Genomic DNA, 16,365 nt, shown 5'->3' with positions numbered 1-16,365 from the left:
AAGCCGTTCCATTTCATTTTGCTTAGAAAACCTTGTGTTGGGAAGGGGCAAATTGTAAGTCTTTTGGGAAAATCAATCCACATTGATAAACTGTCATCTTCCAAGCCAATTTCCCATGGCACAGATTGTACAACTCATGTAAGTGATACTCTGAATTTAATCCCTTTTGTTTTAAACTGTTTTGCTTATGTATGTTATGTCAATTGTTTATTAGTTGTTTAATAAGTGGCGTTCTTGATACTCTAACGAATCTATTAGCCTGTTAAGAAGAATATAGCTCGACCGAGTTAACCCTTTGATTGCTGGTGTGTGATTTTTTTAATACATTTGACTAATAAGCCTAGTGGGTGCTTGCATTTACATTTGTGTATCAGTCTGGAGGTGTGACGAGTTAACCCTTTGATTGCTGGTGTGGGCTTTGCTAACCTGTGGGTAGCCAGAAGCCTTGTTTGCCAGTGTGGGACAGTATATCGAGGTCCTATTGCCCGTATTCAATAGCTGGTGGCAAACCTGAATTGTGTGGGGGTGTGAGAGCGTGGTGTGGAGGGGCGATTCTGCAGGTCTATAACCTGTGTGATAGGTAGAGAGAGATTGACTGCTGGAATCGTGTGCAACCCCATACAGTAAATACCCAAATTCACTGAAGCTGGGAGCGTGTTCGTGACAGCGCTCATAGTGTAGTATTTTAAATACCCTTAATAAAAATCATAAAAAAGCAGCGCATATTTAAAATGAAAAAATTACGTTTATCTGTCAAAAAATTCTTTGAAGCTGATCTTCTTCAATCAGATCCAAAGCAGTCAGATAGCAATATTCTTGCACTACAGATAGATAGAAACACAGACTGAAAAAATTGCCACACATGTATAAAATCTTACAAACAAGGTTTATTTTGAAATGCCAATTAAAAACCTTTACAATGGGTAAATATATCACAGGCTTATGTGTGTGAAAGATGGCTCCAAATCCAGTAATCCTTCTTTGTCTGGACGAAATATAATAATGTTCCTCGGATGCCAAACTTTTCAATACATACAGCAGACAGCCAGCACTATCACCATACAAACTGTGAGGACAACCACCCTACGCGTTTCTTTTATGTACAGAAAATGAATTTTAGTAACACTGTCAAATCCTTAATCTTTCCAATTTATAACCCACATACTTTTTTAATGGCTTTCAAAACCTCATTGTTCCTCAAGCTGTACACCAGTGGGTTGAGCATTGGTACAAGAGCCACATACAGCATAGAGATGAGCTTGTCTTGCTCTTCAGAATGCTCAGACTCGGGTTTCATGTATAGTATGAGAACTGTGACACAGTAAATTATAACAACAGTGATGTGTGAGGAGCAACTGGAGAAGGTCTAAAGTCTTCCTGATGATGTTTGGATTTTTAGGATGGTGGATATGATATACCCATAGGAAGTTTGAATGAGAACAAAGGGTAGCATACCCAAGGCTACCCCTTCTGATGATATTATGGTTTCCAGGCTAGTGGTGTCACTGCAGCTGAGCTTGAGCATGGTTTTCAGATCACAGAAGAAATGATTGATTTCATGGGAATTGCAAAACGAAAGACTATATACCAGGAGAGAGCACATCAGTGAGTTCAGTGCGCCCAAGAGCCAGCAAGTAATGGCTAATAAGGCACATGTCCTCTTGTTCATCATGAGAACGTAGTAGAGGGCTTTACAAATAGCCACGTAACGGTCATAAGTCATGGTGGTCAAGAGGAGGAAGTAGGTATCAACACAGAGCGCAAATACTGACAACTGTATGAAACACACTGCGAAAGATATTTCAGTATCGCCTGTTAAAGTGATTATCAGCAGCTTTGGCAGAATGGAACAAACATATGTAATGTCCAGAACTGACAGGTTACACAGGAAAAAGTACATAGGAGTATGAAGGCGGGACTCCAAAAATACAAGTGCAATAATGGTCAGGTTTCAAAGCACCGAAAGCAGATACACTAATACAACCCCCAAGAAAACTACAAGTTTCAAGTTTTCATATTGCGTAAATGCCAGGATGTGGAATTCTCTCTGCAATGTGCTATTTTTTTTCATTTTCGCTCATCTTAGTGGCTAAAATATATAAAAAATATTTGTATTAGTCCAAATTGTGTTTTTTCCCCGGTGAGTAATGACCCAAAATAGTTAAACCGTGAAAACCCATCAAAAATAATCAATAGTAACTTTGACAAAGTTAATCATTGTCTCAAAATCATTCTTTATACAAAAATGTTTAGGTAAAGCCATATGTATTGAATCACAGAGCCAACTTCTGGTGGAACTTACAGCAGACAGTTACATTCTGTCAGATTATTGCAGAGAACACCAACTATGTCATGTTACCAGCTCAACCCTGGTAACCTACATAAACATTCAGAAGTAGGGTAAGCTATAGCACACTTTTTTAATCTCTTACCTGTTGACATGTCTCACATGTTATCAAATAGAGCAGAATATTTCCATGTTTTATTTGCTTTAAGTATATACAGATTAGTATTAGATTGCTTTCTATGAGAAGGACACGATCAAGCCTGATATAGTAGAACTAGTATCTTTCCTATTGAGTTTTGGAATCAGTGCTTCCAAGACACATCTAACCTGGCTATGACTGAGAGATATCTGATACAATACACGTGGGACACCCATGAGACTTGCAGGTGCTCAGGCCATAAAATTCACACAATATTTCCCTAAATGAGGTAAATAGGTACAAGAACCTTTTCCCAAATATTATGTTTCTTGGATTCATTAGGATTTTACATGATAGGAAAACAAGTATTGTGACATAAATATTTTTGCTCAACACATTTAAGCCCTAAATATACATTTTCTATGATATATGTTTTGTTATCAGTAGGAAATTTTTCATTTTTGGATGGATTCACACAAGGATTCTGCAGTCGGGTGGAATAGGCTGTACCAGCAACATTAGACAATCATATTATTATTATTATTATTATTATTATTATTACCATTTATTTATATAGCGCCACTAATTCTGCAGTGCTGTACAGAGAACTCACTCACATCAGTCCCTGTCCCATTGGGGCTTACAGTCTAAATCCCCTAACATACACACAGACAGAGAGAGAGAGAGACTAGGGTCAATTTGTTAGCAGCCAATTAACCTACCAGTATGTTTTTTTGAGTGTGGGAGGAAACCGGAGCACCCGGAGGAAACCTACGCAAACACAGGGAGAACATACAAACTCCTCACAGATAAGGCCATGGTCGGGAATTGAACTCATGACCCCAGTGCTGTGAGGCAGAAGTGCTAACCACTTAGCCACTGTGCTGCCCTATGATAATAATAGAGACTTAATATGTCATTTTGGAACTTTCGGATTTGAAGTTAGTTTATGGAACTTGTTTATTTTAAGACAATATAAAGACATATCTATTGTACTTGACTGATCTTGTCTATCTTGTATATAATTAAACCTTTCTCATGTGCAGTAGGAAGTGTTTTCTGTCTCACCCATAACTATGTTACATTTCACGGCAGGTTTTAGCTCCAGAGATGAGATTCAGCAATGGGTTCAGCTTGTGCACCAGCCATTGCAAACTAGTACATTGGGTGGTTTTATATTGTATCTTGTAGCAAATAATTTTGTGCACTTTCCTTTATTAAGGGGCAGATTCTATTTGGCACGAGGCGACGTAATGTGTCTCCAGAACAGTCTGCAGTGACACATTGCATTGGTGTTTTTATTAACATCTGCGCTTATTTTCCCTCGCATTCCATAGTAATGAGAGGGATAATGAGCAGAGATTTCTGTACTGTATGGAGGCGATGTCCAGCGGCACCTCGCGGATAATTGAGTCTTCCCCTAAGACCCATTTATATATTGAGGGCCAGATCTTCTCATGTCTTTATAATTGAGAACAGGATCAACTCTCAGACTTTTCTGGTTATTCCAGTGAAGAGGTGGAGGTACGCTTTCAGCATCGCACACCTCCAGGTTATAACCAACCAGTGCATGTCCTACCTCTGATGTCAGTGGTGACGCCAAATAGGGACAGGGATGCACGCACTATATAACACTTACCATTTGCTCCCTCCGAGATAGCAATAGTAAAAAACATGAGAAGTACACTGCAATCCTAATTAGGTTGTTGTTTACAGGCTTTATGTGTTCAGCATTAGGGTTAGATATATAGGAACAGTTCCTACTTCCTTATACTCTATTTACAGATCTAAATAGGGCTATTTATATGGTAAGGTTTGGTCTCAAAGTATTTTTTCCAGTGCATTACCCAATATCCCCTTTAATTTGCCAATTCTATTTACACTATTAATAGCACTAAATAGATTTTTTTTGTTTAAAGGTTTTATTTTTGCGAAGGTCAACAAAGAGCATCAGTCCGAGACAGATTAGGTTACAGACGATATATGCATGTACAAGGACTAATACATTCAGTATATATCAAACAGAGAAGAGTCGAGGTATTGACCAAATTTTTCTTTAAAGATAGAAGAGACAGACAAGAGAAGTTAGCCAGCAGAAAGTGAGCAGGATAGAATAGGGGCGGTGTGGCAAGCCGCCAATAGGAGAAAGGAAAAGAGAGTAGAGCAAGGGATCAAAGAAAGAAGGTTGAGGAAGATGGGGGGGGGGTGTTATGTACTTGCCCTTAGTTTTGCCCTCATTCAAGATGGCCGTGATTGCCTCATAAAGTTTCCATCTTGGATCTCTGTTATGAACTTGCCCTTACAATAGCCCTTATCCAAGATGGCCGGGACTGTCTCATGAAGATTCCATCTTGGATCCCATTTCCTGTTTGGGCCTAGAAAAGGCACTTCCTGTTATGAAGCCTTTGCACGAGTATTGTGTTTGTATCTGAACCAGATGCTTCCACAGAACCTTGCCTCCTTGTGATTTGGACTGCAAGTACTTGATACTTCCACCAGACCTTTATACTCTTGTGACTTTGGACTTTATTTGTTGGACACTGGAGATTTATTTGTATACCAAAATAAATCCTGTTGAATTCAGAAATACCTGGCTATTGGGTTCCGTTTGTGATACCAGAAGTGTGACAGGGGGGTGGAGAGGTGAGAGGTATCAAGTAGGCTGTTATACTGAAGTCATGGGCCAAAGGGGTTTTAATTTGAAAAAATGATATCCATGGCTCCCAGACTTTATTAAATGATTTAGAAGTGTTACGCAATATGCATGTCATAAACTCCATTTTGTATGAGTGGCAAACTCTATTAATAATTATTGTCTGCATAGTGGGCACGGTGGGTTGTTTCCAGTTAGCGGCGATTTGACACAGTGCAGCAGATACTATGTGACGAAACATTTTCGTTTGGTGTCTGGTAGCAGATGGAATTCCAAGTGGGAGAAGGAAAAATCTGGGAGAGGCCAGGATGTCAATCTGCAGAATCTGAGATGCAAAGTTCAGTAGTTCCGACCAGAATGGAGCAAGCTTGGGGCATTGCCACCAAATATGGAGGGAGGACCCTTTAGACAGACATCCTCTCCAACATGAGCTGGATGAATCCGGAAAGATTTTTTGTAATTTGGATGGGACCAAGTACCATCGGTAAAGAAGCTTATAGGCGTTTTCTTTCAGCTTCACGCAGATTGAGCTAGAGGCTGCACTAAATAGAATATTTCATACCTGCCACTATTTCATACCTGCTAGTATTTTGGTAATTAATTTGATTGTGTATCATTGACACTTAATATTTCACTCATAGTATCACCAAAACATTGTACAATTATATAAACCTACCAGGACACTGCTTAGTATATTGTGTTTCAAGGTTTTTTTCTTATAATTGTAATGACGATTATTATAGAATTAAACAAAGTATATGTTTTATTAATTAATTAATTAAGTATGAGCACTTTGGAAGAGAAAGACCATATCAGAGTCTTTTCTTTCTCTTTGTTGTGTTTGTAGCTAATTATTACCTTGTGACAACTCTCTTTTAATGTCTATCTATCTATTTATCTATCTATCTATCTATCTATCTATCTATCTATCTATCTATCTATCTATCTATCTATTTATCTATCTAGCTATCAATTTCCAAAAAGTGTAATAATCTTTTAAATGTGTGTACCTACATTTTTTTAATTTCTGATTTTTATAAATATAGTCTTAAAAGCTTTCAAATATTATTTAACTGGATTAAAATATTTTACTCCTGTTACAGTGAAGAATAACTAGAGTTGTAACACAGTTTTATTCACTCGACTAAATACATTTATATGTAAAAGTTATATTTCCATCATGGAACTTACCTTGTTTTTTAAGCTGTATGAGCCTGATGTAGCTACGTAGTTCAGTGCAAGTCATTGTTTCATGTTTTCAACCATTTTAGGCTTTGAGTGGCCCCATGTACTGTCCTTCAATAGATTTATAGACAGGGACGTAGGTTGAAATAAAGCAAAATGCTTCTTCCACAAAATAAAAATGAGCTAAAATATAACATTTCTAATTCTAATAAATTCCATAAAACAATTACATGTAGTTGTGTTCCAGTAGCTAGTACCTCTTTTATGTTTTTTGGACAAAACCTTATAGCGCTATGTGAAATGTTAATGTAGATTTGTTTGATGAAGTGAGAAAATACTTATAATTTTTATTTAAAAATGTGAAACCAGAAAGATATTTAAATATGCAGTTGAAAGAACATGTCAAGATTTACACAAATACTCTATTTAGTTATCTAGTGCCATAATATAGAAATGAGTAGCAGCGATGTTTCACTTACCTGTCAAATGTATCTAGTGACTGTGAGAGACACTTTCCTACATAAACCTGAATGAAGTGTGATTTATATATACAGTTCGGTGTGGGGATCTGTTCTCATTAGATCAACTAGTTTATTTTCAGAGAATAACACATGGGATATTCTTTGTCAGTGAGGAATTTTTTATACTACAGGGGAATAACTGCAACATTTTTCTTTTAGGCTCCTTTTATACAAAATAAATTGCTGCTTATTAAAGATAAAAAGAAACAAAATTATTTCAAGCTCCAGTGTAAGAAACACTTACATTTCTTTAAATTATCCAGTTGGTAATACATGTTTTCTCTCAAAACGGGTAGTATAATATTGTGTATATATGATAGATTTTATGTGGAAGGCCAAGAAAACTGTGATAATGAAAATATGTTTACAAAAAGGTGATATGCATAGACGTTAATTAGGCAGAGAACCGATTGCTGCTAACAGGGGAATTTGTGTAACAGGGAAGAACTGTCAAATGAGCTTTCAATCTATAACTTCTGATTTCCTTCCACTCCACGGAGTAGCCTTTACTAAAGTCACTAACACTATTCTCACTGCTAATTATAATGGCCACTTTTCCCTTTTTATGCTCCTTGACCTCTGTGGAGGCTTAGATACCATTGACCACGCTCTCTTCTTGCAAACTTTCCATTCCATTGCTTTCCATGACATTGTCCTCTCCTTGTTTCCCTCTTATCTTACCATGTTTTCTGTCTCCACACATGACTCCACCTCCCTCGTCTTCCCTTACCTGTCAGAGTCCCCCTAGGTTTTGTTCTTGCCCCCTGCTCTTCTCCCTCTACACCTCCTCCCTTGGCAACCTCATCAGTTTCTTTGGCCTCCATTATGACCTATAAACTGATGACAGCAAATTTATCTATCCACCCATGACTTCTCCCTTTCCCCATCTCTCCTGTCTCCTGTTGTCTTTCAGCCATTTCAACTTGGATGTCCCAGCACTTTCTGAAACTCAATTTATTGAAGACTGAAACCATTGTCTTCCCTCCTCCAGGGCACCCTCACCTTGCCCCTCTCTTTTTCTATTCATGATACCTTGACTATATTAGCCTTCTATTTAGCTTTTACAACTCCAACCTCACCCCTCTACAGTCTATCCAAAATGTCACTGTCTGCCTTATTTTAATCTCTCATTGCTTTATCTCTGCTGTCCCTCTTTGTTAATCACTACACTAGATCCTCATCTCTTACAGAACCGAGTTCAACCTTCTCACCTGCAAAGCCTTCAACCACTCTCCCCACATCTCCAACCTTACCTTTACCCACACTCATTCCTGTCCCTAACGTTCTGTCAATGTCTCACTACCACACTGATTACCTCCTTGAACTCCTTCCTTGAGGACTTCATTCAGGGCTACTCCCCACGTGTGGAATGCACTCCCACACCCAATAAGATTAGCTTCTAGTCTCCACAACCTCAAGTGTGACCTTAAAACCATTTTTATTTAAGCCTCTCAGCTCTCCTCTTAACTCCTTTGCCACTGCTACAACTTCCAATCCCCAACTCACTGCCACCCTCTTTGTGTCCTCCACTCCCTCTGATCACAGAGCTCTTTGAGAAGCTCTGTCAGACCACAGTCTTCACCAAACGGGACCTGCGAGGGGCCTATGACCTGATCCGTGTCCAGAAAGGGTCACAAATGGAAGATGGCAGTCAACATAAAGGATGGGCACTACGCATACCAGGTCATGTTGTCCAGCCTGTGCAGTGCCCCAGCCATCTACAAAGCATATGTGAATTTCCTCTTTAGGGACATACTGGAGACATCAGCCATCATCTATCGGAATGATAACCTCATTTTCTCCACCATGCTTGAAAAATGTCCCAACTATTTAAGAGAGGCATTACAGAGGCTCTTGGATGCAATGTAATCAATCTGTTGATAAAGAACCTGTTAACAGCATCATTTCAACATGATGGTGTCGACTATCTGACTGTTGACAGGTTCATTGTCAAAATTTTGTACCCAATCCTCCTGGATAATCTGCTATTTGCCAAGACGGAGAACCAATGCAGAGTGAGTACTTTTTACATATATATATGTATATATTTATTTACTGCTCAAATTGTAATTATAGGCATTTATGATTGCTGTTTAATATTTTAAGTATTTATCTGATTTTTTTCCAGGCTACACCCAGGCTTCAGAATTCCCCCACTTGTACAAGAAGATCTTCCCCTAGCCTTCCTGAAAATGCAGCTGAATACGTAAGCTTATTAAATTCCTGAACCAACCTCTTACTTTCCATAGCCTCTTCTACCACATTTCCACCCTTTATACAGTTCAAATAAAACTCACATGTGTTCCCTTAATATACCCAAATCTCCAAAACCAAAATTTTTTGTGACTGTATCACATAGCCCCCACAAAGCACTTTTCATTATTATAATCTGACTGAAAATGTAATTTGCTTAACCTCATGTATCAAACTCCTATTTTCCTTCAAAACTCTAATCTTGTCTGCTTCTTAATTTTTAACTGCTTTTTCCCAAATTGTAAAGTGCTATAGAGAATGCTGGCACTATATAAATAAATGTTAATAATAAATACTCATAAATCAAGAGTGAAATGCATGGCTGCCTGGATATTGTCTCCGATAGGTTGCTTGATATAACCTATTCTGGAGCAGAACTATGCACCTCCCAGAAATTGATCTTATAGTTTGAAAAATCCTGGAAGTTAGCAAATTCTGTCATAAATTTAGGTATTGGTTTAAGAGGGAGAACAGAACAAATAATTGTTGAAGGCAGATATGTTAGATTGATATGGGCTGATCCTAACTCCTCTGATATCAGAATTAAGGCAAAGTATGAGTAAGAAGGCTACGAACACTAATAAGAAGTCCAAGGGGAATACGGGACAAACTTGACGTGACATTTTTAATGAAGACCGTATGAGTGAGTTGTCCATAGATATGAATTTGAGCAGAGGGCCAGGTATCTAAGCACAAATTTTAAAATAAACCTAATCAATAGGATTAAATGTTTTCCTGTGTCTATGGGTATTAAGAACACTGGAATATGCTCCCTCCAGGCTTAATGCATCAAACTTATAACTTCAGTTGTGCTGTCTCTAAATACACCATAAGCAAAAACCTCACCTGGTCAAGAAAATCAATAGTGAAAGAAGACTGTCCAGATGGTTAGCAAAATGATTTTTCATATATTCAAAATCCCCATTAAGAAATGAAGTAGGCCTCTAACTGGAGCATGCCGTGAAGACACCCATCAGATATTGAATTGAAGATGTGAGAGATAAGGGATTTCTGGTACAGTTTATAGTAAATGATACCATCTAGGCCAGGGCTTGTCCCAGAGGACATCTGCAGAAGTATTAGCTAATTCTTTGGCCATAAGTGATTCCTCCAGATACGAAATGGTCTTTTAGGAGAGAGTATTGACATGGACATCTGAAAGATGTGCTTTGATCTCACAATATCTTTTGATTTCTTTGATCACCAATGGCTCACCAGTCCTCAAATTGTACTCAAATGCATAAAATATGTGGAAAGTCTGAGGAATTCATTCTAAATTGTAGTGTTTGCGACCTAATGTTTTGATTTTCGTGGAGGTAAAGTTCTGAGATCTTTTAGGTCTAAGAGCAATCACAACAAAGTGCATGCGTAATAGTGATGTTTGCATCTTGTCAGAGACAAGTGCACTTTTATTAACATACATTTTGGAAGATCATCACATGCAATATTCAATTCAACTCTTCTCTTTTTGTGGTATTTTTAAATGTAAAGTAGTGTTTAATCCTTTGGAGCATGTCTAGACTGTGGTCTTGAATCAAAGAGTTATGGAGAATTCATATCCAGCTCCTAAATGGAAGGTCTAGTAGTGTAACAGTGTAATGCTGCCAATGTACAGTATTGAGTCCTGGGTAAGACTGAATGTGGAACACTGAAGTAGACAATGCTTGTATTAGATTGATAAAGCAGGAAATAAAAAGGTATAATCTTTGGGAAATTGTGTATCTGCCACAAATACATTAACTGTGCAATGTGTAGGGCTTTTTTTATTGTGATGGAGAGCTTGACAAGGTGATGGAAATCAATCAGTTGATGAATCAAGGAGTGGTTTTAAAGCAAGGGTAAAACCCCCTCTTAGTATCAAAATACCCTTCTGAAATTACATTATGTGGACTAGAATAATGTTCATGAATTTGCTTTGACTGGAGTTAGGAAAGTAGGCAATCACTATGATGTACACATTAGAACCTTGCAAGTATGAGGAAATAACCCTCCTCAACTTTCAATTCTTCTTTGAAGGATTGCCATACCTCTAATATAAGTGACACTGGAGGTGGACACTTGCGTAAAAATATGGTTAGGTATTTTAGCAGTTACTTTTGAACTCTTTGAACTGGGTTTCTCACAGATACTAGATAGTAGAGTATATATATATATATATATATATATATATATATATATATATATATCTACTATATAAATGCCTAGTGGCGTGTGTGGAAAAAAAAACACCAAGCTGCAGCGCCACCTGCTGGGCAGAGTTATACACTGACCTATATATTTCTTGAAGGAAAAGTGACAGTTGGGAGTGGTTGGTGGTTGCCGGGGGTGACAGTGGGGAGTTTTTAACACCTTAAGTAGCTTGATGAAGGGTGTGGCAATGAAGATGAAGGATGAGGTGATGGAGAAAAATGATGTGGTGACATGTGGACAAAACCACGTTAAAAAAGGGCGCTTGCGTCGGGAAGTAACGCTCTTCCCCTGAGGAGGCCTGGGCTAGGCCCAAATGCATGACAAGAACCTTTTTAACACCTTAAGTAGCTTGATTTGACTAGAATGCATGAGTATAATGCACGGGTTAACTTGTATAAATAAATATATATATATATATATATATATATATATACACACACACACACACACACACCGATCAACTACACCATTAATACCACCTGCTTAATCATGTGTAGGTCCCCCTCTTGACCCGTCGAGTCATGACCTCCACAAGGCCTCTAAAGGTGTCCTGTGGAATCTGCCACCAGGAAGTTAGCAAGAGATCCTTTAAGTCCTGTAAGTTCCATGTCACAAACTTGTTTTTCCAGCACATTCCACAGATGCTCAATCGGATTGAGATCTGGGTAATTTGGAGGCCAAGTCAACACCTTTGACTCTGTCATGTTCCTCAAACCATTCCTGAACAATTTTTGCAGTGTGGCAGGGTGCATTATCCTGCTGAAAGAGGCCACTGCCATCAGGGAGTACCACTGATAACAGCGTTGAGGTTGCCGGTGACGTCATCAACTCTTGCCGGCATCTTCATTCGTCGCGATGACTTGCAGTCGTTGGTCACATCAGTTGTTCTGGAGCCTGGTCAGGAAGGAGCCGTTCGCTGTGAAGATGTCGAGGTAAGTCCTGTCGGAATAATGATCATCATTATTCCATACCCAGCCCTTCCAAGCATACCTGCAGCAATCAAGCCCTATAACAACAACGCCCACACGCGATGCGGCCGCATCGCATGTTATGTGATGTGACCGAAGGTAAATTAATAGAAATATTGCATTGGGGGGAGGGGGGGGAGCGGCACTAACAGCGGTTAGCTGCCCCCTGGCCCCCGGCTCAGCCCGCCCCTGTGTATATGAGACATACTTCTTATAGAAATAGATATATAAAAACAAATATCTTTATTATGGCTTAAAACACATACAAACAAGAAAATTGGCAATCTTCAAGAGCAGGATCCAGTCCCTTCAGGGTATGTGCTTACCCTGGGTATAAAGATGTTATAGCATGTAGAAAGTTTGAAACAGTTTGTAAATCTGGGGCATGAATATGGATGAAAAATTAAATTGCTGAGATGGAAGGAGATGTGAGTTGAGATGGGGCCACAGAGCGGTCTAAATTGTTTGATCGAACTGTGTCTGACAATGGGGGGGTGGAGGAGAAGGGTTGGGTTTATTAGTTTGCATTCTTGATTTACCCATTCATCATCATCATCATCATCACCATTTATTTATATAGCGCCACTAATTCCGCAGCACTGCACAGAGAACTCATTCACATCAGTCCCTGCACCATTGGGGCTTACAGTCTAAATTCCCTAACACACACACAGACAGAGAGAGAGAGACTAGGGTCAATTTTGATAGCAGCCAATTAACCTACTAGTATGTTTTTGGAGTGTGGGAGGAAACCGGAGCACACGGAGGTAACCCACGCAAACACAGGGAGAGCAAGCAAACTCCACACAGATAAGGCCATGGTTGGGAATTGAACTCATGACCCCAGTGCTGTGAGGCAGAAGTGCTAACCACTTAGCCACTGTGCTACCCATTGTGAAAAGGGGGGGGACTTTGGGTGCACTTGTCACTGTTTTTTGTTTGTGTAAAAATTTTTCCATTTTGTGGACAAGATAATTAGAAAGGAGAAATCCCTGTTAAGGTGGCATACCTAGGTTGTCAAGTTTGATATCAATTTGTACATTTTCTTCTCTCTGTGAGAGGTTACATTTACATTGTAGGATTAGACAGTGAATATGCAGAGAAGAATCTCAGTGTTCAATCTTTCAAGGTAATTCTTCACTGGCACAATGAAATTATCACTTGTGAGACAATAGTAAACTAAGTAACTTTTTGATGTTCTCGTAATAGACCATTAAACAATTTTAACTTATGATGTTCAGGTATACTGAGCACCCACCACCACCAGGTGGCAGCAGAGTCACAGCCCACCTATGCAGTAGTTTTTCAGTGCTAATTAGCAAAATTCTATAGCAGAGATTATATATACATTGCAAAGGTATACCATTAACAGGCAGAAAATAATTCTAAAATCTCACAAATCAATTAAAGTTCAAACAACAAGCAAGAAATCAGCCGTGATCTTAAGTTGTGCTCTAATAGTCTAAGACCTGTAGTGTTGACCAAGAATGTTTATTTTTTATTTTTTTAAAAATTTTTATTAAATTATCTGCTCCCCGAAGAGAAACTGTAGCTACACTGCAGAATTATTCCACTAGAATGTAACAAAGTTGTAAAAGCAAGATATGAGATCAATTAAGTAACTTCTCAGAGGTCTAGTAATACAAATCAGAACACTATTACCTAGCAAGATTCAGTCATAGTGAGCTGAAGCTGCCACTAGATGGCAATATGTAGTCAGTTTTGAAACTTTGCAGACAGTAATACATAACTAACTATGCGAGAAAAGTATAGACAATGAACAATTGTACTGATCGGATACTGCCTTTACTTAAAGTAGCTGAATGAGGTTGCGTGTGTGCCTCCCTTTGAGTGGGGCAAGTGGCTTTTTGGTCCAGTCATCAGACAACTAGATCATGAGTTCAAACATACACCACAGGAGCCTGGATATGTTCAGGGCCGTCGAGAGGGGTGAGGGGCGTTTACATTTTACCCGGGCCGGGCCATGCCAGGGGGCCCGGGCCAGGCCTGGCTGCAATTTTTTTCATTTTTTTTTTTCTTTAAGAAAGTTGACCAATGCGCTGATGAGCTTGCGTCACATAGGGTTCGGTTGCACCACGCTTGGTTGCCTTGCCGCAGTGCAGCGGGCTCTCGTTCAGCGTCTGTTCATCTCTTAGCAACGGGGGAGGAGGGCGGAGAGTCTCGCAGCGTTGTTCTGGAGCAGGACACACCCAGGTCCCCACCAAGGCCAGTATATGAGAGAGGCTATGAGGGTCGTCAGACTTAGGACTCGAAGATGTTTGTACCTGTAGATGCTCCCATGTAGCATAGAGGTAGATATTCTGTTGCACTACTCTTCTCATGGAACTGCCTGTTTTCGTTTGGAAAAGCATGTTTGTACTTTTAGTTCCACAAGAGGTAGCGAACTACAGGCTGCCTAAGGATGCTCGATGTCTTGTTAAGTGGTAACATGTACATAGCTGCCAGGACTTAAAAATAATTTCCAGAAAACTCTACAATTGGACAGATACATGTGGGGCACATTTAGATATAGATGTATATAAATCATGTGCATAATACCCCATATATATTTTTGAGCATCATTGATTTGCATCTCCTTACACCTGGAGAGGTGTTACTGGGGTGGGCAAGCGTAAGCTGAGTGTAAGGGTGTAATTGTGACACAATTAGATGTGGATGCATTCTCATATACGCCTTTTAAGAAGCATATGTCTTACAGGTGCTGGAGGGCTTGTGTAAAAGTACACAATGATCACGATGATGATGACCATCAGCAGCCATATAGCCAGGGCCGCCAAGAGGGGGGGGGGGCGGGTACATTTTACCCGGGAAATAGGTATTGCTAGGCTGTTTGCATGAAGGGAAATAGGTTTATTTATTAAATGTGAATACTATTATTTTAATGTTGGGGCTGGAGGAAGGCCTAATTATTAATTGTGGGTGCTATTGATTTAACGCTGGGTCTGGCTGTAATTTTCTAAATGTAGCCATTTTTTTTCCAAATAGGTCATCCAACATTCCAGGATCCAGACAAGCTGCAACTAAAGTAACCAGCAGCCACAGGTGGTGAAAGTGAGAAGAACAAGTAGGAGAGAGCAGCAGATTGTGTTAAATGTTGTGATTCTAGTAGGGACAATGTAAATTTTTGGTGAGTGTTGTGCCCAATGTAAGGTGCTGGCCAAGACTGAACTCTTTCTGTACACACCGCATTCTTTCTATACAACAGTGTTGTGCTAGATGTCCTGAAAGTCAGGAGTGCTGGGACATATGTCACGCTCTGGTGAATTCAGAACCTAGTGATTTTTATGTGCTAGTGACGCCCCAACGGCGCATTGACACGCCCCCCAATGTATGACCAAACACCCCATTTTTTTTTAGCCTACTCGACTACGAGGGGGGGGGGCCCATGAATTTGTTGTACCGGGGCCCTGAATTCCTCTTGGCAGCCCTGGATATGTGTCCCGGCTATGAAAATATTCAGATCATCAATCAATCCCACAGATATGCAGGGCTAGGAATAGTTGCAGGATAGATCAGTCACGATTCTCCTATAGCACAAAATATCTTGTAACAGACAGAGAGTAGTCAGTAGCAGCCCATTAGATAATGAGAAGAGGTGCCCTGTTAGACCGCTGTCAATCACGTCTGTGCTGTGTTTGCCTGGCTGCTGTCTTACTGGGCTCAGCAATTAGTGTCAGAGATTTGGCTCAGAGCTCTTCCATGAAGGGCAATAGGGAGCCGTCTGTTTGGGGCATATAAGAGTAATAGTCTATGTGGTGTTAAAGTATTAGGGCTAGGGAGCAGACAATGAGTGTATTGTGATACAGGTCTGCGATATCTTATGGGAATGCCTTTCAATCAGCGTCGCTCAGCATACGACCCAGAAGCATTCACCGACTCCCTCTCTCCGTCGGATGGTGTGTCTGTTGCTGATCTGCCCTGTGAGCCGATTCTCCCGGACTTGCAGGTAAGGTGCAGCCACAGATTTCAGCCCAACAGAGGGAGTTGGGGACAAGCGGTGAGTGTCTTGCTGCAGCCCAGACTGGGTAGCTGGCGGCTGGATTGCCTCCCGAGCAGTCAGGGGCAAGATGTTAAAGCAGCGGTGAGCTAAATTAGGGAAGCAGGGTAGTAATTGATTGGTGAATTCTCCCAAAGTTTGCGGCTCAAGC

At 39.9% G+C, this 16,365-nt stretch overlaps 1 pseudogene; it reads right to left on the bottom strand.

The window, feature by feature from the left end:
• Positions 1-1,150: 1,150 nt before the first annotated feature.
• On the bottom strand, positions 1,151-2,071 carry LOC142150703 (olfactory receptor 2D3-like; annotated as a pseudogene).
• Positions 2,072-16,365: the final 14,294 nt, after the last annotated feature.

This window comes from Mixophyes fleayi, chromosome 4, assembly GCF_038048845.1.
Source record: "Mixophyes fleayi isolate aMixFle1 chromosome 4, aMixFle1.hap1, whole genome shotgun sequence".
In the NCBI taxonomy this organism is placed as follows: Eukaryota; Metazoa; Chordata; class Amphibia; order Anura; family Limnodynastidae; genus Mixophyes; species Mixophyes fleayi.
Note: the sequence above shows the minus strand (reverse complement) of the source record. Positions and strands in the feature narration are given on the sequence as shown.